This window comes from Panthera leo, chromosome C1 (assembly GCF_018350215.1).
Source record: "Panthera leo isolate Ple1 chromosome C1, P.leo_Ple1_pat1.1, whole genome shotgun sequence".
NCBI classification, from domain to species: domain Eukaryota; kingdom Metazoa; phylum Chordata; class Mammalia; order Carnivora; family Felidae; genus Panthera; species Panthera leo.
The window spans coordinates 133438438-133464409 of NC_056686.1; the positions used below are offsets into that span (position 1 = coordinate 133438438).

A 25972-nucleotide genomic window follows, 5' to 3' on the forward strand; every position below is an offset into this window, starting at 1 on the left:
CCCTGGTTACTGGTTGCTCTCTAAACAGAAAATATATAGTATGTGTTGATTAATTCTACACCCAAAGTCATTGACTATTGCATTGTATTTGATAGTTGTTTGGGGTTCGAGCCTAGAGTGTTTGACTTAAATAGATATAGAACTTTCAGACATACACAAAATAACATTCACTAATTATGATAAACTTTTTGCATTCGTTTCCATTCCTGCTTATAGTTATAAATTACATTTACCAGTGTAATTTAGAGGGATGGAAAGAGTTGAATAACTATAGAAATTGGATATTTTTGTATTGCATAATTTAATTTTTTGGGAAAAAATAACTATGATTAATAATTTCAATCATGTTCCTTTGAATGAAAAGAACCTGATGAGATTCTTGAAAGAAAGGAAATGAGAAAACTTAATATTTCATATATGATGTTACTAAAATCCCTTTGGCAATTAATAACTTTAAATTATGGAGGTTGATCTTTTTCTATATTTATATGAGATTTAACTTTTATATTTCCAAAGTAACCAATAATTTTCTAGGTATATTTAGAATTTATATCATTTAGTAGCCAAGGAACTTGATTATTATAATTACTATATTAAATGTCTTCTAAGGCCATTTTGGCTCTTGAAGAAAGGTCGGTTCTGTTTTTAAATGTATCACTGAAGTTAATATAGTGGGTCATATACAAGTGTAGATAGGTGACATATGCTAGCTGAACTCTCAGGGGAGAGAGAAACTGATCTCTGATTCTGCATTTCCTGGATGCTAATCCGGGTCTATCAAATAAACTGGACCCATGTTAACATTTCTAGAATAAATTATTTTGCATTCTACTTTTAGTCTATTCAGGCATTCATTTTTCATATGCTAGAGATTATTTCTTTTTACCAAAAGAGAGAAAGAAGAAACACAGAAAGAAAACTAAACCTACTTGCCTAGAAATCAAAGGACTAAAGCCAAAAGTGATTAAAGTGTGGATTTACAGAATCAAGGAAGAAAAATAAATTTTGGTTTGAAGTGAGGAATTGTAAATCAGTGATATAGTCTGTCTCCCAAATTTCTTACTCTTTTTGTTATTATGCGATAAATAAAAAATTAGAGGTTATATTTCTAGCTTCTATGATAACCTAAATGATCAGTATGAGTAGTTCTGAACCAGGTTGGGTGAATTAAGTGGTGTAGTTTTATTATGTATTATGAGCTTAGCATCCTAGTCTCCATGTCATATACTAAAGACATTAAAATTTGACATTGGCATAATTCTTGGACAATAAAAATTCTTGGAGTTGGTCTAAGGTAGCCTTTTAACTTCCTTCTGTTAATCTTCTGAGAAGTTAAGTAAGATCACAAGAGAGGAGAGTCAGGCATGTACAATGTATATAAGACTGCCAATATAGAAGAAAAATATTTATGCATAATTTTACATAGCTTTGCACATAATATACATAGATATATATTTAAACCACTGTATTGATGATATGTATGATGATGTGTATTAATGACATGATATCAACCTTTCCTGAATATGACTGACTGCCTGCTGATAGAATTTGTCCTTGTTTTTCATATTTCTGAATGTAGGTACTTCCAGAGATATTTAAAAAAATTCTCACTTTTGGTAGCTTTTTGGTGAAAATATTGCCAGCTACTTTTGTTTGTAAGGTACCTGAGCAGTTTATGGGGCTCCAGGGCTCCTTTTTCCAGCTTACCTCTTTTTGTCTTGTATCCTTGTAGTTTAGAGAAACAAGAAAGAGTTGATTATAAAGATGCTGTGAATAACAAAGCTAAAGAAAGATTCCAGTTTCATTTCTTGCTTCATTCTTTTTCGGGTGAATCATGTGGTTTTCTTATCATGCTGATATCTTTTCATCACCCAAACACATGAGTTTAGGAAAATTTACTAATACATATCCATAGATACAGACTATGAGGGCAAACCCTTTGAGAGGAACAATATAAATAGGTTTTATAGTTCTGTTGATGAAAAAGCATAGGGAAGGATTTGCCAGAGAGCTAAATCTAGATGACTAGCATCAATATTTGATTAGATACATTAGCTGGTATAACTCTCAAATGATCAGAATAAACATGATTATATCTCAAAAACATGGTATTAAGGCATTGTTGGGTGTTTGAGTGTGTGTGTACAAGGGTTTCATTACCTACAGAATAATGAAGTGTTTCTTCCTGACTAAAGCAGACCATCACAGCTTCGGCTGATGTGCTACATCAGAAATAGCTTTAGAATTCCAAGTTTGAATTAAGCTTGGTGTTCAATCTCAGTGTATGAATTATAGATTACAGATAGCAAATGACTATTGAGATTTTTGGTTCAAGAAAAATCAAAGAAGAGCAAAATTAGAAATAATTTAAAATTTGAAAACTGTCTTTAAAAAGTTGATGGATTAGCAATTATATGCCACATAATTACACCGTCTGTAGAGAAGTTGAACTTAACATGAATAGGAAAACAAATAAAAAAAATTATGTGCCTGAAAGACTCAAAAGCACACATGTGTGATGCAAAAAAAAAAAAAAAAAAAAAGGATTTAATTCGTCTCCTTCGTTTGTATATGCCCTTTGGACATTTAAGTTGTTCATTTTCTTTTTGTATTATAAACCAAATTTCCTTCATAGCCAAAGTCTTATTAAACTAGATTCAGTCTTATGTGATTGGTACATGGTGATATAACAATGACAATATTAATTATGTACGAAGGTTTGGTGTCCAAGAACTCTCAGTAAATCTGAATGATGCTCACTGACTGAGTTCAAGAACATCTGCCTATTTTATGATAGAATAGTCTTTGGCCTAATTGGTACTTCTTAGTGGTAATGACATATTTAAAAAAATCATTAGCAGCTTCTATATTGAAGTACATATAGATAAGTCATTGTGTGTGTTTCAAATGTATAAATGTGATATCATGTATGTGTGTCTCTGTATGTACCCGCGTCCTCTAGCTCAGCCTTAGGAAATAGAATGACCATTTCTGTACATGTGCACACAAACACACAAAGTCACGTTGTACTTATAAAAGGTCATACAAATTCTAAGTCATATTAGTAAATGTTCATTGCTGCTAACTTTTGTTTAATTCTGCATTTAACATAATTTTCAAGGACCATCACAAGTTTGGTAGAGCTTGAGAAAACATTTAGCAACTGAGTGATTTGTAATGAACTGTGGTCCAAGTTTTCTTAGTTAACTAAAGAGCAGCACTGGGTCTTATCAGGGAAAGAGTGAATAAAAAGATTTATGTTCAAATCGCATGTTTTAAACATTCCTGCTAAGTGCTAGTTTGCTCTTTGGTGTTTAGCCTGAAATTTAAAGCACTAAGGATTAAAAGGATTACAACATAATCTTAAATAATCCTAAATGTCATTTACAGAGAGATAGTTGTAATAACTAAATAAAACCATGTTAAAAGATGGCAATGTTGTCAGGCAGCATCCCTAACACACGCAGTGCTCTGTCACCTTCTTCTCTCTCCTCACCGATAATACCCTGCGTGTACAAAGCATTTCAATGAAAGTTCAACTGAGTAAATGGCTGCAAGGTAACTTAAAACAATAAGTAATTTTTTAAGCCATTAATATCTTCTTGCTTCAAAGTTCAAGGTGAAGAAAATTTTTCACTTAGATTTCCTTCCTTCCTTTGACTATCTGGCTGTCTCTGACTTGAATATTTTTGAAAGTCAAGGGAAGGAATTCATGGCACGGCTATCAAATAGGTAGATGTGCTATCTCTAAAACTTTGACCACTTCCAAGAGCTACCCCCTTATTAAATATATGATGGTCCCAAGCACTGTAATTAATTCCAGGCCGTTTAGATTAACACATACATATTCTTTGCTCTTATCATGTAAATTAGGTTTGTCTCCTCATAGAAAATACAAAGAAAGAGCACACTGCTTTATATTTATTAAACCAGAGGACTGGACTCCTTTTCACCCTTTCAATGGTTATTGCTAAGGCTAGATTCACATTCTTTTAGTTATTAAAAAAGAATTCATTGTCAAAAAAAATTTAAGAAATAGTGTCCACAATACAGGCTCTGTACTCCAAGATGATTTCCAGAGTGTAGACTCTTTTTTCTTCTGTAAATAGGGGCAAAGAATAAGAAAGATACTCTCTGTTTCCTTGGTCCTTTTCATGACAACATACATGACAGTAGATGATTATTTATTTAAAATAATGAAATCATTTATCCTCTAAACGTTTACTGTTTTTCACAGCCAGACAGTGACTAGGCCTTAGTTTTTCTGAGTTTCTTTTAAAATAAAATCTCTGAGTTTCTTTTAAAATAAAATCTCTTTTATAGATTACATGCTTTAAATAAGATAATTCTACTATTAATGAATTATGCCTGATTAGAACTATATCAATTGCCTGCTTGAAGGGCAGAAAAAAAAATTCAGTGACTCAACAAGATGAAAGTCTGTTTTCTTTCTCCAGCACCAATTTAGAACCTCAACAAAAATCATGGCTGAATTTCCTGGATTTGAGATTCTTTTTTAAATATGTAAATATATCTCAGGGGAACAGGTTCTGTCCCTAAAAAGTAACGTAAATCTCAGAATAGATTTATCATTACTCGTATTACCTTTTCTGACTTTGGTCGGGGTCTTCTGGCTATAATGTATATTAAACATATTCATGTAATATTTTCCATGGATATGCTTTACATTTAAACGTAATTTGATTGCTCTTCCTGATCTGAATATGTCTTAGCTTAAAATGTTTAAGTACTACTTAAGTTTATTAATGCGAAGATAATTTAATAACATCTTGGAAAATGTCATTTTAAGCCAAAAGAAAAACTACTGGTATTTTGCTTTTATCCATTTCCTTCTGTTAAAAGTGGTGGTTTAAAATAAATCTGAGCTTTTACCAGTTTTCTCTTTCATTTTTCAATGCTTGTAGTTAGACTAAATGCAAAAGGATGATTCTTCTACATTCATATATGCATTAGATTTCGAGTAAAGCTGGTTTCACTTTAGAGAATTACTCACAGTATCTTAAAAGGCATGGCATTAAAAATAAACCAGAGTAAGAGCAGCATTAATGTCTAATACAGTTGTTTTTTTTGCTTTCTAGCTTGTCCCAATCATTTTATCTACCTATTAGATATTCATCCATCATTCAGAAGGTGCAGCAGAGAGAGCACGAGAGTCTGGGGACATGTGTTCCAGTTTGGGCTATGTCAGTTGTAACTTTATGTAAAACCCAGGGCAGGATCCCTCCTCCAACTTATAGTTTTTTACACCAAGGCAATAAGAGATAACAGTCCTTTCCTCACCTGCCTCCCATCTGTGTAGATGTTAAAATGAGGCAGTCTGGCGAGTGCCTGGGTGGCCCAGTCAGTTAAGCATCTGACTTCAGCTCAGGTCATGATCTTGTGGTTTTTGTGGGTTCAAGCCCCGTGTTGGGCTCTGTGCTGACAGCTCAGAGCCTGGAACCTGCTTCAGATTCTGTGTCTCCCTCTCTCTTTGCCCCTACCCTTTTCTTTTTCTCTCTCTCTCTTTCTCAAAAGTAAACATTAAAAAAATGAAACAATCTGTATTTGAAGGTGATTACAAAAGACCAATTTTAATGTAAATACAGCCAGGTATTATTCATCTGTTAACCATGTCGTCTCACAAAGCTTTGAGGGAAATTCCAGATGTGGATTTTGGAAGAATCTGGGTAGGAGAGACCAATATCTGTAAAATACAATTCAAGATTTGTGTTCCTCTTCTATTCTCTGTACTGCCTTGTGAACTTAACCAAAAGACTAAGATTTAATTCCTTGGGTAAAAATCTTTTTATTTATTTTGTAGCTAAGGATATGTGTCCTCAAACCTTATGGAAATAATTTTGAATATTCTATTCTTATAAATAGTGTAATTAATGTAATATCCAACCAACATTAGTTAATTAATTAATGTCTTATCCCAGTAAATACTTTAAGAAAAGCATTTTGCCTTGAAAGGCTCTACCAAGCCATTGGCAGCAACTTGGAAAGGGGACCTGGGGTCCAGTAACTGTGCCTAAAAATGAAAGAGAGGCAATGGTAACTCCCTTTATTCCCCTATTGAGATATCAGGACCATACTTATTTTCTTATTCAAGGGAAAGAGATGTGATTATTTTACTGATTTTGCCTTTATTTTTGCCAGTGGGATTGCACAGAAGAATTTTGATGAATGGAGTGATATAATTTTATAATTGAGGCTTTGATTTAGGAATATTAATGTCAGGGGTGTATGAGATTTACAACAAAGGAAAGAGCCTGGGGGCAGGAAATAAAATTGAATCTTAAGAATATAAGGTGAGACTTAAGAATGTTTTGTGAGCCTGACTAATAAAAGGAGAAACAGAAACTGGTTGATGTGTGGAAAATACACCCATCAGTAAAGAACATGCCTCTTAGTTCAGGCCATGTGACTTGGGGACCGCTGTCCTTTTGAAGGTTCAATTCTTGAGGACTAAAGCTCTTGTAAAATAAAGTCTCAAGTATAGAATTAAGATACTGATAAACTGAATGTATTATTAGAGGAAACTATACCAAGTGTATGTTGTCTGATGACTCCATGAAGCTTAGTGGCCTATGGGGGAATGTGCTCCTTTTCACAGCTTCTTTTTTCTACTCACTACTAAAGGACATAATGTGATCTTGTTGTAGTCATTTTTTTTTGAACTACAATCAGAGCAGAATGCAACAGGATGACAGTAAAGATTCACAACAACCATATCAGTAGACGTTAGTACCAAATTAGCCAAGGGAACCAAGATTTTAAGATTCCAAAATAAAATAAATCAAAATTTAAAGAAAAAAATGAAAATGTCAACTTGGTTTCCTGTGCTTCTGACATTTTAGTGGAAGGATGGATGCATGTGGCCTAATGAGTTTAGATCACTGGTTAGCTCCCTTCACATTGTCTTCTGGAGCTTCTGGCTCTGTTTGCTCAAAGATAAGAGCTGTGCATTTGGAATAAATTCTGGATTTTAATTGGACACCAGTCTAACTTCAACATGCTATTCTTCATTTAGTGATATGATGTAAGTCCCCTCTTTTCATGGAACATACTCTGCTCCTTGAAGTTTTGATAGGATCAGTGTGATGGTCACTATGCCATGCATAGGTTGACAGTGCAGTTCCCTATGTTCACAGAACCAAAGTGAGGCTAACTGAGCTACATAGGATTGAACCTCGGACTTCAAACCATACGTATGAGCCTCAGCAAAAGCAGGCACAGCCAGGGACTTCATGAGATCGAAATAGATTGACCAAGTGTTATGGTTTTTCTATTTGTGACTTTCATCTTGTAGAGTCCAGAAGATATTACATGGATACTGTCAAGATAGCATTCAAACCACTGGATCTCTTTTTCATGTATGTTTCAAAACTCTGATATTTTTAAGAGGAAGCAGCCATGTTTATTTCATGCTGAGTATGATTTTTTTTTAATAGCAAACAGGCTTCTTCCAGAAAAAGGAACGATTTAATCCCTAAAGCTGGTACATAATAGATGGGGCCAGTAAATGGTATCACATTTTACAGCTTGTCCATAAGGATGACACAGGGTAAAATAAAATTGAGTGCTTTTGGATAGTGTAGGATCACTGGCAGATAAATAGCCAATGCCATTCAGTTTTTAGAAACATAAGGTAATGAGGCTGGATCTGAAGGCGAGAGAAAAAATGTATATATTCACAGTGTTTATATGCACAAGCCACTGAGCAGGAGAAAAATCTGGGCAGTGGTGAGCAGACCTCTCAAACCTCAGAGCAGTGTTTAAGGGAGTATAAGAAAATAACAAAGCAAGCATCCATAAACAAAGGTTTGAAATGAACACAAGGGGGAAAAAAAGCAAAAAAACTAAGTCTAAGATGAAAGGAAAATGCCAGCACTCACACAGAATTGGAGAGGCCACTTGTAGAATCTATGCATAGAATCTCTCAATATATGAGTTAAATGTGTTACTAAAAATTTGGTGGAAAATAAATATTCAAAAGCAAAAACATAAAGCACTGCAGAAGAGTGAAAGATTCTTGGTATTTGAAGGAGAGAGGAGGCTGCTCTAAATTTTATCTTAACAAAACAGGATGTTGAGAGATGACCTAAGTGAAAGAATGAAATAAGATGCCTGATGTTGGGGAGAAATCAGGAAGGGAGCTGTTTGAACTGTTTGCAGATAACAGATCAGATAATGACCAAGAAAGGAACATTCACATTGAGGGTTTAGATGATTTCTGTTTTAGAAGAGCACTATTAGATTCTTGGCTTTAGTCCCACCAATTTGCCTAACATTTTATTTCCAGCACTGGGGAAATTCTACCAGTCTGACTTCCTTGGTGAACATGTGCAAACCCAAAACTTAAGTGGCAAAATTAACAAATTGCTGCCAACTGCTGCAAAAGGGAAAGAAATGTTGATATGCTTGTGGAGGGGTGTGTGGGGGGGGGGGTTGTTGCCCTGGACCTTGATAGTTTTTGTGTTTCTTTTTTTCACTTGAATTTAAGCAATGCTTCATTTTTAAAAATTCAAACACCCATGATCAAGTAGAAGACAAGCTTCTCATATTTCAGATCTGTGGTAGATTTGAAATCAGTTCGTAGAAAGGGAGGTTATGAACACACTCCTTTGATGAGTAGGATGTACCAATGAGGGTGGCAGGAAATTATGTGAAACCCTTCTCTTTTGACAGCTACACTGGAACATTTACAACCACAGATGTTATTTGTCCATCAGAAAGGAAAATATTTGTTTCAAGCCACAGGCATTTTCTACCACAATATCAAAATGAAATTCAACAGCGCTTTAATGTTTCATGAGTAAGAAAATAAATATTTTGGGGGGCCCAAATACTAGAAAGCAAATAGTCCCCAGAAAATATAACCAGTGACATAAAAAAATGGCTGACTTCATTATGAACAAATCTGTCCTTTCACTAAAGTAAGGATTGTTCTATTATTAACATAGGAAATCTTAGATGGACTGTGCATAATGCTGCATTATTCATAAAAGCATTGCTGCCATCTGGTGGCTAGTTGGCGTTTCAGCACTGACTTCGCTGGTTTGATTTTGGCTGGGTGCTTTGGCAAGGTATTCAAAGGAGGGCTTTCTTTATGTGGTAAAATATAAATATGAAATCCCCTGGCCCTAAATATCATTCATCTGACGGCAGTCCTTGTTCTCTGTCCTGTCATAGAATGAAGGATTCAGGGGGAGGTAATCTTTTGTCCTGAACAAGCATATTAGTATATGGCTTATTTAAGGAATTTACTCTTGGCTATTACTGACTGATTAATTTTGTAGATACTCATTTCTGTTAGCAAATAAATATATAGTCAAATATTAGAAAGATTTATTAAATCTAAAGATACACTGTATTTATGAAATAAGAATATACCTGAGATACTATAAATCCCTTATCAGGATCCCAGCATGAATTTTTTTTGTTACCATTCACTGAGTTTGATTTTGGAAATAACACAATTTACAATTTCAAAAGAGAAAAATGTATAAGACTTCATAAAACTCAAGCTTTCTTCCCAGTCATTCAATTGTTATATTAAAGAAGTCTGCATAATTGTTAATGACTTAAGAAACTTATGAATTCCTCTTTCTTCATTGATTTACAAATTAAATGACAAATATTATTCAGCTAAAGTGCATATTTTATTTAAAATAAAAGAGTTAAAATGTAATTTAAGAAATTTTGATGGTTCTCAAGCATCAGTGCATTAACACATTTTTAATCAGAAGCAATAAGTTTATCTTTGCAATTTTAGTATATATTTTAAGTTTTTAATAACTGTAGAATATCTCTTTTTACATAGTGAAAATCCTGATCCTTAAGGTGGATATTCATACAGATCACAGGTCTTTGAAGAGTATAGGAGATAATGAGTTAAAATTGCCCTAAGAGGAAAGTTGAAGTTTAATCCTGGATATACTCAGGGATGATATTTAATAGTTAATATTCAGTTTCTAGTGAATATTTGCCTATATTATTAAGCCCTTTATGATTTAGTAAAAGTCAGATAACAAAGAGGCATTGCACTAAATTTAGAGAGAATTATAATAATGAATGAATATTACTCTGTGCAGGATAACTTGTAAATGCCTATTTTTAACATTAGACTGTGGATTTTATTTTTTCTCAGTTAAGATTTTCACTGGGAATGCATACTTGGTATTACCCTTGTTACTAGCTTCTTTTGCCACTTCAAACGTTTCATTCCTCACAACATTTCATTTGACTCATGGAAGAACATTGCTCATCTTTCCTGGGAAGATTGCTCAATTCCTCACCCTTACTCTGTCTACTCAGGAAGAGGATGTAAAAAAGACAACAGCAACAACAACAGTAACACCTTAAATCAATAATGATTGTGCCCCTGTCTCTTTCTTCTATCAGTATAAAATCTCAAATGGATTATCCTTCTAACGGACTTGGATACAGCCCTGTGGTGGTTTCTGATGGCTCCATACCAGAGATAGTAGCTTTGGTCAGGATGCCCCAGGTTGTATTCATAAACTGCTAATGTTTCTTTCAATAACATTTCTTTTTGGCAGCTTTTACAGCTACTTAACACTAAATTCCCATCTAATTAGGAGGATCATTCATATACTGCAATGAATGATGTCACCTTAAATCCTTTAGTATGTAATTGCTAAATGTTATATTTTATAGCTGGGCATTTGATGGTGTATTTGTTTATGCTAAATTTTATGACAGTGACAGCTGTATCTCAATGGAGGAATGATCCTTTCCTTTCAGAGGAAGCTAGTTTTGAATTCTCTTCAAGCGAATAGTATTGCCATATATGCCCTCAGGCTAGACTGGGTTCCCCATCAAAGCAAAGTTTGAGACTAGGAATTGTGCAACTAGTTTATTTAGAAGGTAATCCCAGAAAGCAAGAATTTAGTTTAGTAAGAGTAAAACGAAGAAGGAAGAAAAGACGATACAGGACCATTATGGAGTTGGTCACAGAGTGGCCAGGATGCTTGTCAGTAGTTTTCACCCAAGGATTGATAGGACAAAGCATTTGTCCATCAGCTTTTCTCCTCTTTGGTTATGATTGCCTCTAGGATAGGATACTGTCTTTAAATCTTCTGGACTTTTAGGCTGCACATGTATGGGTGTTCCCAGAAAGCTCCTTCAGGTGTCCCACTGCATAGACTCAGAATATCCATGGCAGAAAGTGCAAGATAAGTAGTGATACTTGAGGGACGATGCAGTCAGTACATAGGGATTTGGGCCCACACAGAATTGTTTACACCAGTTGCAGCTGGAGTCACAGTAAAGGCAAAAAGATGTAAAGCAGGACACAAGAAGTATCTGATACAATCCTCCTTGCAATACTCAAAATGACTTGTACCTCACATTAAGTCTAATCCATTGTTGAGTTTTTAAGATGGTGGCTGAGATCCATCACTACAAGAAAGCTGATAAAAAAAAAAAGTTTTAGTGGCTAACGTTACATTCTTCCACTGTAGCAGTGTCTGAGGCCGTATTTGATATTCATCTTCCACCTTCTCTGCCACTCATTCTAGACTTTTCTCACTATCAGTCAGGCCTGTAACTAGTCTGTTGTGTTTGCCTCATGCAGTAAATAAGACCTTCATACCGGACAGACCCGAATCCTTAATTTTTTGACATGGCCAGGCTCTGTTCACTGAACTTGAAAGTTCACTGCTCTCATGAGGCATGGAAACACCTAGAGACAAATCAGTGAATCTCCTGAGTTCCTGAATCATTTCTCCTGACCCCATTGTGCAGAAACTTCCTGACCTTCTCATTTTAATTAGGGCCAATTATCCCTGAATGTAGTAGCTATTTGTTTGCCTGCTGGTCAACATCTTTAGTATCCATAGCTACCAAGCAGTGGCCATAGCTTTAAGTTGAGTGATACCATTACTAGTCCCTGTTAGAAGCAAATCTATTTCCCATTCCCAAAACAACAATTTTTAATTCAGCCAAAGTTGAAAAACTTAGAAGCATAGATACTACAAGTGGGTTATCAACAGAAGCAACTCCTCCTTCTACCTCTTGGTCCTTAGATCCATATATTCTAGTTTTGGGGACACTGTAACATGTTTCAGATATTAATTCAGTGTATACACTATAGTTGGAATATAACACCCCAATCAAACGGGGTCTTTTCCCCAAGCTGCTATCATAACTGAAGTCATTTCATTATTCTATTAGGTTGATTACTTCTATTAATGTGTTATTTACTAAGAACAGTCGATCCCAGGATTGTGTGTCCAGCATTGTACTTCCTTCACTTCCTTGGTTTGAGAAAATGTTGTGAATGATCTTCTGTTGCAGAATTGGGCTTTCTTATGGGGTGCGGGCAGACAGAGGCATCAAAGGCAAAGAAGGCAAACCCATATCCAGAGCTGATATCAATTCCAGTGAGAATGAAACACTGCTCCCCTGAGGATGGAAAGGGTCTGTTATAGTCAGTTTGCCATTAGGCACCTGGCTGGTCTCCTCGAAGGGCTCAGTGCCTGCCTCTGTTGTGAGAAGACTAAGCAATCAGCAGCAGCAGCGAGTTACATCAGTCTTGGTGAGAGGGAGACATTCTGTTGGGTGCGTGCATGGTCTCCATCCTTGCCACCATGGCCACTCCATTCATGAGCCTACTTTGCGAGTTCTGAGTGGCTAAAGCAGAGGCTAGAGGACTTTGACTGATTAAACAATCTGGTATACTGCCTTACTCTCTGGTAAACATTAAAACGTTAAGATGAAACACAAACATTTGCATGCTCTTTGCTCACTCCCATGAATCTGATGACATTTGCCAGACTTAGTTGTCTCCAGTCTTCCAGGCTGTCTCCTTCTAGACCTCTAACTTACCAGCAAAACCATTCTCCACTTTCTTTTTCTAGAAATCAGTCTATATCCTTATCTCAGGCTACCCTACTCTCTACAACCAAAGTTTATTGCTTCTATCTCTTCCTGAGGATTTATCCTCCTGTTCTATAGGGTGACTGACCCGAGGGTAGGCCTACGGTATAACTACAGTCCATTTTTTGGTGCTCATCAGTGTATTAAATTTAGCCATTCATGAATCGGGCTTCAGTTTTTAATTTTTCATCAGCTGGCTTTCAAGGAACCTCCATGAGGCTATAGGTGAAAGCTTCAGGAGAGGCCCTGGCAAAACAGTGATAGATGAAATGGGAGTTTCAGCCATATATTCATGTAACTTGCTTAGGCACTCTGGACCTGGTTGGACCAAATTCTGAAAATACAGCATGTCTATCCATGGGTTTGTGCCCCAAAGTACATTTATGTGGATTTGGCAATACCCAGCTCATCATAGTCACTTGATGTACTGTCATAAGTCACTCAGTCTCTATTCTATTCTGACCCAATAATAGGCCAGGAGCTACTTCTCAATGGTGATGATTTGTTTACTACAGGAGGTAAAGTCTTCAGAACCCAGGAGTCTTTGCTATGAGGCTTACATTTTACTCTACCACAAACTCCACGACAAATTATACCCTAATTCATCATTAGATTTTCTGTCATAAGGACCTGAGTCAAGGAGCTTGCATCATAGCCTGGACTTGCTGAAGGCACTGATAAGTTATGGATAACTACCCTGCTGTATGAAAGCTTTCCAGAAATATGCCTACTGCCCAACATATTGACTTACCTTGGTAATGTGGATCCAGGACTTGTGGTTGTATTTCTATATGAGAATATCTAAGTGCAACCCAGATTCCTGATTATAAGCAAATAAATACTTGTTTTAAGCCACTACATTTTGGGCTAGTTTGTTACAGAACAACAGCTAATTGATACAAGTAATATATCTACAGATAGAATTCAATAGCTTGATTTTTATGAAAAATGATGATGTAGTTGAAAGTAAATTTCAACCTGTATACAAGGCCTTTTAAAAGGTTATGGAACCACAGTTCATGATGTCAGTTTCTAGTAATCAATTACCAAGCAATGGTTCCTTACAAGGTTGTAGAGCAAATCTAGGTAGTGGCATTTCATCTGGTCATGTGCCTTTTCTGTTACACAGTTTGTTTATAGAAATAGATGCCTAACAAAGTTAACTTCCAGGAAAGATGCCAGGTTACACAGAACCATACCAGAGTCTTAGAATCACTTTGGGCTTTCACCCAAAGTTTTTGCAACATTAGGTGGAGGCAACATAATTTGGCTTGAAAAGTTACAAGGGAAAAAATGACAGCAAATGCTCATGGAACAGCATGTTCAGAGTCTTCAAGATAGTATCTTTCTTGGCTTCTTAAAAATCAGAGAGTTTGTATGCCCATGCTATTTTTTTAACATAGTCTGGACCACCAGGATCCAGGGCTGTCACAGGTCATTGTTAGATCAGCAACTATAGAGGTTCTAACCCAAAAATTGAGATGTAAGACATAAGAGCAGATAAAGCTACAGTTGGGAAATCTAAATATAGCCAAAAAGTTTTGGCACTTCAAGACTTTCTGTGAGAAAGAAAAGAAATTTGATTTCTGTGCTGCTGATGGAAAAGCTCACAAATGACCTAAGAAAACTATACATGACTATTTTCACTGCAAATAATGTTTTTTTTTTATTTGTTCCTAAAAGTTGAAAACGGCCCTCCATGTTAAAAACCATTAGTTCAGAAAAACGTGAAGACCACATTGCTTTGGGTTTTGGAATAAAAATTTCTAGCAATTTCTTTAATCTTGAAAAATTTCCACATAAAAAGTGCCATTATTATTTCTGAGAACTTTCAGAAGATGTTTGTGTAAGGTAAATGTGCAATTTCCATACCTGCCTCCATCAATATAATTTTTAGTTTTTCTCTTCCCAAAATATGCTAATAAGAGAGTTTAATTCATTGATTTCTTCCTGGAGTTTTTTTTTTCTTAACATAATTAAACCCAAAGATAAACATAGTGTATTCATATTAAAGCTGCATGATACTGTGACTATTCTGTCTTGGATTAAAATTTTATTTGAATTATCTAATTAAATTAAAATTTAAAATTTTAACAAAGTTTATTATTTCCAAATCTGTGTTAAGTTAACTTCAGGAACAGAAACTGATGAAAAACAGGAGATAAAATTATTCAGTTACATCAAAGCCGAGGTTTTAAATGGTACTTTTTTCATAGATATTTTAAAAGTTGTGTGTGCAGTTATTATTTTTTCACAGTATTGAGTAGAACTCCAGAATCTTGGAGAAAGTCAGTTTTCAAAAATGTCTAATTTATGTTTAAGAAATTGAATAACATTCAACTATTTCCCATTTATTCCTGTTATGGCCCTTGTTTCACAGTTTGTTTTATTTTATTTTGGGTTTTTTTTTCACAGTTTATTTTAAATCAATTTTCCCACCCCATATAAAATGCCATTTTGATAGCACATGTTACTTTATCTTCTAAAGCCAATCGAAATTATTTTTTCCAGTGTAATACAAATCAAATCCTGAAAATGTCTTTGATTGGAGAAAGTAGCGGAGATATTTTTCAAGTTCAAAATCTAAGAAAGGAAGTAATATTTGGATTATGCAGAGTACTTACTTGCTATTGGTGAATCCTAACTTTTCTGAAACACAAAACAGGGCAAACTAAAAGTAGTCAGTAGTTGCCACTGTAAGGAAGCAGATTGCTTTTACAAAAGACATGGTTTGGAAATGACATACATCTATGATTCCTAATTCATGTTGATTACTTATTTTGTTCACTTAGTGTATGAATGTGTTAAGCTTACTTATTAAAGGGGAGATATTTCTGAGACAGTAATAATTTTCTACTTCAATGAATCCAATCTGAAACAGAAGCAGAGAAACATTAGAGGGACCATTTACATTATTTTATGTAGGGTTTCCACTGTATGGACAAAATCCTTATACTTAATGTTTTTCATGGACTTTGCTCAGTATTCACTCATATTTCCAAACAAATAAAAGAGATATAATAATGTAATGAAGAAAATTTTAACAAAATAATACAAAGGACCAAATGTCATCAGGGTTTTGCTTTACTATAATTCAACTGATGTTTCCTCTATCAGCAAAGATAGGGTAAGGTCACTCTTTAGGAACAAACCTCTGTTGTTCAGCCCTATGCTGTCTTTACTCTGAGTACCATGTTGATGGAACAGCCTCTCTCTGAAATAGATAGGACAGACTGCATGCTAGCCTTTAAATCTCCTGCCTCGCATATATCATGTCTGTCTTCATTTCATGAGACTAAGGGAGTCAGAGAGTCAACATAGCACAGGTGTAGAACCTTCCCATACACAGGGCCGCTGCAGGAAGAGGCCTGGGCAGACAGGGTAACTAGTAATAGCTCCTACCACAATCCCTGCCCAACTAGACACTCGAGTCACCCAACTAGACACCCGCTTAATCTAAACAAAAGCTGGTTGTTGTTATTTAAATGGAGTAAAATTGCATCAAGCCATTCCAGAGATAAAAGCACATGTACCATACTTCATTGTGTACTTGTAATTGATGGTAACATAATGACTCATGTAAAAAAAAAAACAAAAAACAAACATTCAGCTCCTTTAATAAACACTGTTGAGTGTGAAACTAGAGTTCAAGCGATTCTATAACATTTGTCAAACTGCATACCAATTCATACCTATTTTAAAATTAGTTCTAAAGTGTTGAGAATTTAGAAAATTTCCATCAATAATTATTTAAGCCCGTTAGATGCCTGAGTTATGAGAGCTAGAGATCAAAGTTCAGGGTGAAATGCTTTCTGAGGATGACAAAAACAAAGCGAGGGTTAGAAAATATTTGCATTTAGTAACTGAACTATTAATAGGTTTATTCCATTTTACAATGGTAAGTGAATATGCCTGACATCATCAAATAAGTGTGTGTTCTAGTCGTAGAAATTTATATACCATCTTTTAAGATACAAACTACTTACATATTGTGCCTGATATAGTTGCACTGTCAGGAAACAGTCTGTTGAGAGAATATACTGTAGAGTGCTTTTGTTGAAATAACCGTTATTTTCTGGAATACACATATTTGGCATAGGAAGTTATGATTGTTTTTCTATCAAGTTTTATGAATGATATCCTTTTGGGGTATATACTAGAGATAATATTGGATGGGATGGAAGAAGAAATGAGGGCTGTTAATATAAATTGTTCAATAGCAAAAAGAACACATTTTGCTGGGGAAAAAAGCCATCTATATTTTCAGAATGAGGCATAAACCTCATTTTTAATGCTCTAGATTTGTTACAACAAGTAAAAACTACTTTAATTTTAGCAAAAGTACCAACTAATGTCAGTGAAAAATGATTGCAATTCAACTCTATGTATGTAGCCATCATGGCAAAGTAATTTTACAGGGTGTAGTTTTTTTTTTTTTTTCTTTGAAAGCATCAGTTTTAAGTCCCATTTTTCTAATGTAGAGCATATTGGTATAAAGCAAACAAACAAAAAGGCCCTCAAACAAAAGTCCCAGTAAACCAAGTTGCAATTAGCTGCCACTCCTGGGAAATATTCTAGTATATGTTGCTGGCACTTGAAAAATTTACACCTTCAGAGGAAAGGCAGGAAAATTCTGTCAAACAATTAAACTGATTGGAATTCCCAAGAATGTAAAGAAAAACAAAATGAGTCCTGTGTTAGCAAAGAATGGCAAATAGTTGTGTACACGGCTGTGAATTGGAACAGAAAAAGTAAAAGAGTTTTTGCATCTTGTACAAAGCAGTATTTTTTTTCTTTAAAACAAATGCAATGCAAGTCAGTTAAAACTTTAGTGCTGATATATATGTGTGTATATACGTGTGTGTGTATACACACATATATATGTATATATGTATATCCCAATCTAGATTTGAAAATGTGATTAATTAAGTGACCTCTACATAAACAATAGAATGGCACACTTGGTTTTAATATTTTTGGATGAGTGAGACGGTTGTTAAATCCATGTAAATGCACATTTGACTACCAAGATGGTTAGGTAAAATGTGGGTAGGTTATCATCAAGTAATGTAGGAGGTACCAAGAAAAGAACAAATATTTGGATTAAGAGTGAAGTAGAGGGTTGGCTGGATGGCTCAGTGGTTAAGTGTCAGACTCTTGGTTTTGGCTGAGGTCATGATCCCCTCTTTCTGAGTCCCAGCTCCCCATCGGGCTCTATGCTGACAATGTGGTGCCTGCTTGGGATTCTCTGTCTCTTTCTCTGCCCCTCCCCTGCTCTTGCTCTCCCTCTCTCTCTCTCAAAAATAAAATAAATAAACATTTAAAATAAAAAAAAAAACAGTGAAATAGAAAAAATTAGCATTTAAAGACTAAATTAGGACCAACTCTGGTATTGATAGAAAGAAAATTTCTCCGGTGCAATGAAAAGGGTTGACCCTGCTGCATGCTGTCTTTCCCAAGTAAATACATTTCAAAGTGTTGTGAAATTTTTTAGAACATCTTAGATTCTCAAGGAAATAAAATGAGCTTTTTTGTTTAGAAGGCTATGTGTTTTGTTGATTTCTTTAGAGAAGAGAAATTAGTATGCTTGATATGTTTCCTATGCCAAATATTCCTATGCTAACATTAACATTTTCTTTTTTTTTTTTTAAAGTTTATTTATTTATTTTGAGAGAGAGAGATAGAGTGCAAGTGGGACAGGGGCAGAGAGAGAGGGAGACAAAGAATCCCAAGCAAGCTTAGCACTGTCAGTGCAGAGCCCGACTTGGGCTGGAACTCACGAAGCATGAGATCATGACCTGAGCTGAAATCAAGAGTCTGAAGCTTAAATGACTAAGTCACCCAGGTGCCCCCCATGCTAACATTTTCAAATATGTGTTTATTATGTTGACATGCTCTAATTTATATAGAAATTATAGGAGGTGATGGATACATTTACGATGTTGATTGTGATAATGGTTTTAACAGTTGTATACTTATCTCCAAACACATGAAGTTGTGCATATTAAGTACCTACATCTTTTTGTATGTCAAAAAGAAAAGAATGAATGAATCATGACTGCTTTGGAAGTATCAGGACTTAGTAGATGTATAACATCCCATACAGTTAACAACCACACGGTTATTATTTTTTAAAGACATTATAAACACATTAAAGTACTGCTTCTCAAACTTTTCCATTAATAGATCTATAAAGAGAGAAAATCAGACAGCAGAGATAAAGGTACAGATTTAGGGATCTTCAGGATTTAGATGGTATTTAGCACAGGAGGTTGAACTTTTGCCATCAAAGCTGTCATCATCATCACACACAAAAGAAGTGAGTCTAACCACAAGTCATGATCTTACAATCAACCTGTTCATCCAGTTCTTAAATTTCACCGTCACTGTGATTTTGTTCCAATTTGTTAGAGCTCCTTCACTGCTGATGGTTGACATTCTTGAGCTTTGAATTAATATCTGCGCCTTCCTTACTAATAAGGTAAAGCATGAATTCCCATTCACTCAAGAGTGTGACCATTTTTCTATGAAGATAAATAATGAAATAACCTAGGATTCAGAAACTCTGATTTGGTTCAGTATACACCTTCCAGTTGAAATAAGTGTTCCAAGTCATTTCCTATAAATTATAAATTTGGTTTAAAGATTGTTTTTTACGTCAAGAAATTTAGAAAATATTTATCATTATTACTATTTCATTGATCACATTGAGAAAACCAAAAAGAAAAGAATTGAAACCAAATTATTCTCCGTGAATGACATAGTGATTGCACGTATGTTTGGAGTGCAGGCTAGCCATCCTACCGATCTGCCTGTTATATTCATATATGTACAAAAGTCCCATTATATGCAAATGTCAATAATTAAAAAAAATTTTCATAACGAAGTGCAAACATTTTGTTAATAAATTATGAACACTTCTCTAAGGAAATATCAATCTTTGTTACATATTCTTTACCACCTACAAAACTTTGTTTGACTTTCACATTGATCTAGATGTTACTACTCGGAAGTTTTCAACCTTGTGTGGACATTTCTGTTTTGCTTTGGATATGATTTCTTTTACACTCAGGCTTTAAAGTAAAATCTTTACCTACCCTGAGATTACTTTTCATCTGTATTGCCTATTTTTTAAAGGATTTCAATATTTTTAAACATTTAGCTATTTGATCCATTGGTACTATTTAATTCAGTTATAGTTTATGTTGGTGCATAGTGTGAAGTGACCCAAGTAGTGAAACATGCAATAATACCCTTTTGTGACTAATGCAACATTCTCTATTGTTTTATGATGCTTATCTTTAATCATATATTAATTTCTTTTGTTAATAAGTGTATTTAATATATCAATTCATCTTCTTTGACATTGCACCCAATATTATTTTTTTCGCTATTACAAACACGTAATATATTATAGTTACTGGAAGATGAAATCTCTTGGTTAACTTTTCTTTACCAAAATTATCTTAATATTGCTCTATTGTCTAGGTTGTTAGTATAGTGTGAAAACAATCTGAATTTGTTCTTTGTTAGTAACCTGTTTTACCTTCCTGTTTACATCTTTATTCTAGAAGTTTTTAATAATCTTACTTATTTTTCCACTATTTGGTAGTCACATTCAAAATACTTTCATGCATGTTCATAAGAGTTTGAGTTCAAAAAGGTTAGTTTTTTGTTAATTTCATGTGACTGACGCTCACATCAAGTTGTATTTTTCGATCTTCAGTACATCTACCTTTCTATGAAATTGCCCCTCCCTATCTCTTTGTCATATGTATCATTTTTATCTCAAACTTTCCCCTTTATGTAATTCCTCTGTATTAAAACTTGTAGTTTTTCTCTCCATTGTTGATACAACTTTTTGAATGTAAGGTCTGATCTTTTCTGCCTCTAATAAAGATTTTTATTCTGGTACCATGCTCAGAGTCTCCCTGCCTCGTTTTCTTCCTGTAGGCAGCCATCTGAACGTCTCACTCTATGCAAACAGTCTTTAAAATATTTACCTTCTTTGCCTGACCATATACATTTCAACTTTTCTCTGAGAGGGTAACACAGGTACATTTCTATGGGTTATAGTTTCTCTACCGATTTTTCCCACAGATATTAAGCATTTTTCCCTGTTTCCAGTTTGTGGACTCTCTTTATAGCACCCATGTTTTTATATCTTATTCTTACAGTGTTTTTACACTTTCAATTCCATTCGTGTTTTATTACAGTGTATTCTTACAGTGTATTCTTACACTGTGTTCTTACAGTGTTTTTACACTTTCAATCCCACCTTAAAGTGGAGGGAAAAATCAATGTCGGTTGTCCTTGTCTATGTCCTAGCTAATCATAAGGAGATGGGTTTGTTTGTGAGAATTTCAAAAATAGTTTTTGGTTCTTCTTTTCCCTGAAAGTGGGCATTAATCTCTAATTCTCTAGAAGAACAGACCATTTCATGGGTTCTTTTTACTCTGTAGTCATTGTTGATTTTACTCATCAAATAAAATCTCTCCTCTTCCTTGGGCTACATCTATTGCCTCCCTAGCAACTGATGATGGCAGGAGGAGGAGAGGGGGTGGGAGAAGGGTGTGAAAAGTCCTCGTGGCCCCAGGAAACAGGTCCCTTGCAGTAGGCACAAGTCTGACGATCACAAGATTTTGTGATGAACATTGTGGGCCAAACCGTATTAGGGAAGAAGAGTTGAGAGGGATTTTCTTAATATCTACCCTTTTTCTTTCTGTATTATTCTGCTTAAAAGATGCAGCCATGTGGGGCACTTGGGTGGCTCAGTCGGCTGAGCATCTGACTCCTGATTCAGCTCCGGTCATGATCTCATGGTTCGTGAGACTGAGCCCCTCATGGGGCTCTGCACTGGCAGCGTAGAGCTTGCTTGGGATTCTCCCTCTCCTTCTCTCTCTAACCCCCTCTCTGGCTCATGTGAGCATGCACTCTTTCTCTCTCTCTCTCTCGAAATAAATAAATAAACTAAAAAAAGAAAGGTGCAGCCATTCATTCACTGCTAATCTCAATCCAGATGAACTGTAAAGTATTTAAAGATAATTACTCCCAATTACTGAGAGATCACTGATTGGTATCCTCAATTTCCAATGTTACTAAGATTTGATCTCTTCTGTATTTTCATGAGTGTTTCAGTGGCAAAGTATTAATTGAATATATGCTAAGCTACCTGATCAATCCAGATTCTTGCTTTTAATAGGCTGCTTTTTAAAAAATTTAATTTAGCCATATCAAATGGAATTTCTTTTTGTTTTGGGCATTGTGATTTTAAAGTTTGACAATGGAAAGATAATGTCATTTGTTTTTATGTCGTTTGTTCAAGTATTTAGTCCTAATTTTGAGTTGTGTATCATTTCATTGTTCTTGTGAGTTATAATGAATTTTTCAACTTGAAGATTTATTTAAAGAAATTATTTATACTGCTTTGTCTACGCAATTACTCTCTTTCTCTTTGTAGAGTTATTTAAAAATATTTCCACTTAAAATATTGGTCTGATATCTTTGTCTTTAAGTTACTGACTTCCAGAAATGAAAGTAATTGGGTTGGGATACACTGAAGTAAAATAAATGATAAAATAGATGAAAATAAGGCAACAAATTCTAAATAGAATATAATACATGTTTCTGAATAATCTGATGATGACATTTTGTAGTAATTGCTACTAACTAGTGCAAGAGTTTTTGCCATAACTTCGATTCTTAATAAAAAATATATAAAAGAGACACTTAGTAGATGAGATATATTACAAATAAAAATCATGATGCATATCCTTAAGCAGTAAATTATATGACATTTTTAAAAAATATTAAATATTTCAAAATACAGGTTAATAATTTTTTAGTTTTATAAATTTTCTCTTCTCATCTTAGTTATTTTTAAAATTAATTTTTGATTCATTTTAAATTCTATTCATCCCCAAACATTTCATTTCCATATTTTTATTCCTATAAAATTTTATCCAGTTAATAATTTCCTCTTTTATTTATTGCTCATTTAGTTCCTGGTAATTCCAAGGAACCCCCCAAAAAGTCTGGCTCATTGTAGGAGTTTGAATTTTTCAATGAGTAAATATATTTTGTACTTTTTTTCTGGAATTCTAACAACTCTTACATTGTTATTGAGAAAGAACCTTTAATATAAACAACCTTTCCAGAAAAGTAGTTTTTTTCAGCTTAGTCACTATACATTTCTATCATGGTTTCTGTTTAACTTTTCATCTCAGACTGGTGTAAAGTGTTCTGTGCATCCTTTGTTACCTATGTCAGTTAGATGAACACTTTATCTCATTAAGTACTCGGCGGTTCAAAAATAGATAAATTCTATAACATGCAACTTTGCAGCCTCCATGAGCTGTGGCAAACACACCTCTGCCCTCCTTCTTATCTGTAACTAAGGGAGCTATCTAAGCTCTGGCTGTCTTCAAAGTCCAGAATTTTAGGCATACAAAGCTGTCTTTAATAACTAGTTTGTTTTCACAGAGAAAAAAAAATCCAAAGTACTACATTAATTTTCATTGTTGCATTAGAGCTAGCTTTTCTCTGGTCTTCTCATCTGTACTTCATTAAGTCACATTCTGTGGTATGATGTTGCAAGTTTGGAAATGCAGACACAGTTCAAGAAATTGATTCTATTTGTTCTTTCTGTTCAATAGACCTTTGATCTGAAATGTTCAATGGTGCCTGGCTGTTCCACGCAAGCCACTTTCAAACCATTGTTCGCATTGTAATAGCCTTGTTATCAGGTTGTATGAATTAATTCCATCACATTAGGAGGAGGAAGTTATCCTCGCACAGCACAGTCTAATAACTGTCTCGTGTTACTGGCCAATTGATTGGGTAACAAGACGACATACCACATTTATAATTCAGTTGTTTTGCAAGGTGGTCTTAATTTCAGAATTTCATAATGGCAATAATAAATTTTGATTTCCCCAGGATACCTTGCCTAACTGGCTTTGGGAACCTAACAATGTATAACTGAAAAATGTCACAATGAAACAGGCCACCACTCTTGGTAATTCCTGAATCAAGAAGAAAACACTGAGGGAACTCTTTTGCACAATGAAATAACCACCCACAAACAAAAGCAGAAACCACCCACACACTAAAAGCCTGAATCTCTGGTGCAGGGAGTGGGAGAGGAATACTTAGAAGAAATATCAGACTTCTTTAGGCAGCTACTATCAAACCTCAGGCAAAGAAGAGTTACTGACTTGAACTGCTGAGGCAGGGAGGAGATCCCAGGGCCCCCCAGGCTCACCAAACCATCACTGAACTACTGACACAAAGGGCAAGGGAATGCAATAGCATGTTATGTTGACGTCTATGTCATGGATTGTTGGCCTTGGCAATGGTGAGATACAGTTAGACAATTAATTTGAAAACAGTAATTTAGAAACTGTTCAAATCGACGTATTAACAAAATAATTGTTTGATATGCAGAATTCATTTCTCTGCTTGATTAGGTTTGTATATGTGAAAACAGGCCCATTTATTAATTTACTTACTTCAGAAAATCCAGTGAGCAAATTTTCCCTAAGTGTCTAGCTCTTCAGGTTATCAACTTGAGAGGTGACCTGTCGGTTCCCTGTTTCACTGCATAAGGCATCTCCAGGTCTACTCCTTGGACTCAGCAGCCCTCTTATTTACCAACATGCTGTGTCCATACTCTTGGTGGTAATGTGTGACTTCCTTAAAATGATGGATAAAGCCCTCTCACACCACTGTTGGTTTGTTTATTTGTCTGATTGCTCAGTGCTGAACCATGCCCCTTCCTGTCATGCCACCACATTGCCTTTCTTCCGGTTCAACTCCTAGGCATCCTTTACAGTAACTTCTCACAGCTAGCCTGGACTTTGCCCACCTCTAAACTTCTGTGCTGCATATGACCTTATGAGGGTGGTGTGGAAATTAAATGAGATAACGTACGCAGAAGGGCTCCCACAGCATAAGCATTCGATGAGCATTAGCTCTACTTACGAAGACCATTTATTCAGCCCGCCATTACTAATCACATCATTACCCTTTACTGAACGTTACCTTGAGGGCTCAGCATTCTAAGTACCTGCTGGATACTTCACATGTATCATTTCTACTCCTCACAGTCAACCCACCAAGTCTGTAGGTTGGTCTGTTTTCTAGTTAACGATGAGAAAAGGAATTTACCAGAGGGTGAGTTAACTTGTCCGATTTTATGCAGCTCTTAGGGCAAAGCGAGGTTGAAACGCACAGGTTGCCTCTTGCACCCACACCACTAAACTTGTTTAATCCTGCCTCTGCAGTGATGGCTTTGCCATCTTTCCACATTATTAGTATTATTAATCCTGTTTGTTAGACACTTTTTGCTTACCACCTGGCATTTTTATGCATATTTTCTTTTTTATTATTATTTATTTTTGAGGCAGAGAGAGACAGAACATGAGCATGGGAGGGGCAGAGAGAGGGAGACACAGAATCTGAAGCAGGCTCCCGGCTCCGAGCTGTCAGCACAGAGCCCGAAGTGGGGCTAAAACTCATGAAAAGTGAGATCATGACCTGAGCTGAAGTTGGACACCCAACTGACTGAGCCACCCAGGTGCCCCGATGCATATTTTCATAGGCTTATGCATCCTCTCTCTGACGACACTTTATACCTTTGGAAAGCAGGGTCCACAGCTACTACTATTCTTTCCTTCCTTCTTTCTTTCCAATTTCTTTCAGTGCCTGACATGATGTGGTGCATAGTGATGCTCTCTGATCATTTTTATTCTTTGCTTAGTATAATTTTGTATCTTATTGAAACATTGGCTCTGCATTAGGCATACGTTAGAAATGAGCAAAAACTGGGAGAGTGGTTAGAAATTCCATCACTGGAGGCTAAGCCACACCACCTTATCATTCTCCTACTCACTTGGATACCACATATTTCTTAGACTTCTTTGTAGTTTGTTTGTTTGTGTTGGTTTTGTTGTTATTGTGGCTTGTGTTTTGATCCTGGGCTTTATTGAAATACTGTCTTATAGCCTTCTGAACTTTCTTTGCTTTTTCCCCTCTAGTACTCCCAGGGAACATAAAGGGAGAAATG

General features: G+C 35.3%; 1 protein-coding gene across 2 annotated transcripts in view; it reads left to right on the forward strand.

Annotated features, from left to right (window-relative positions):
* ARHGAP15 (Rho GTPase activating protein 15) overlaps positions 1-25972 on the forward strand; it is a 609505-nt gene that overhangs the window by 118343 nt on the left and 465190 nt on the right. The gene's annotated exons all lie outside the window — the stretch shown is intronic.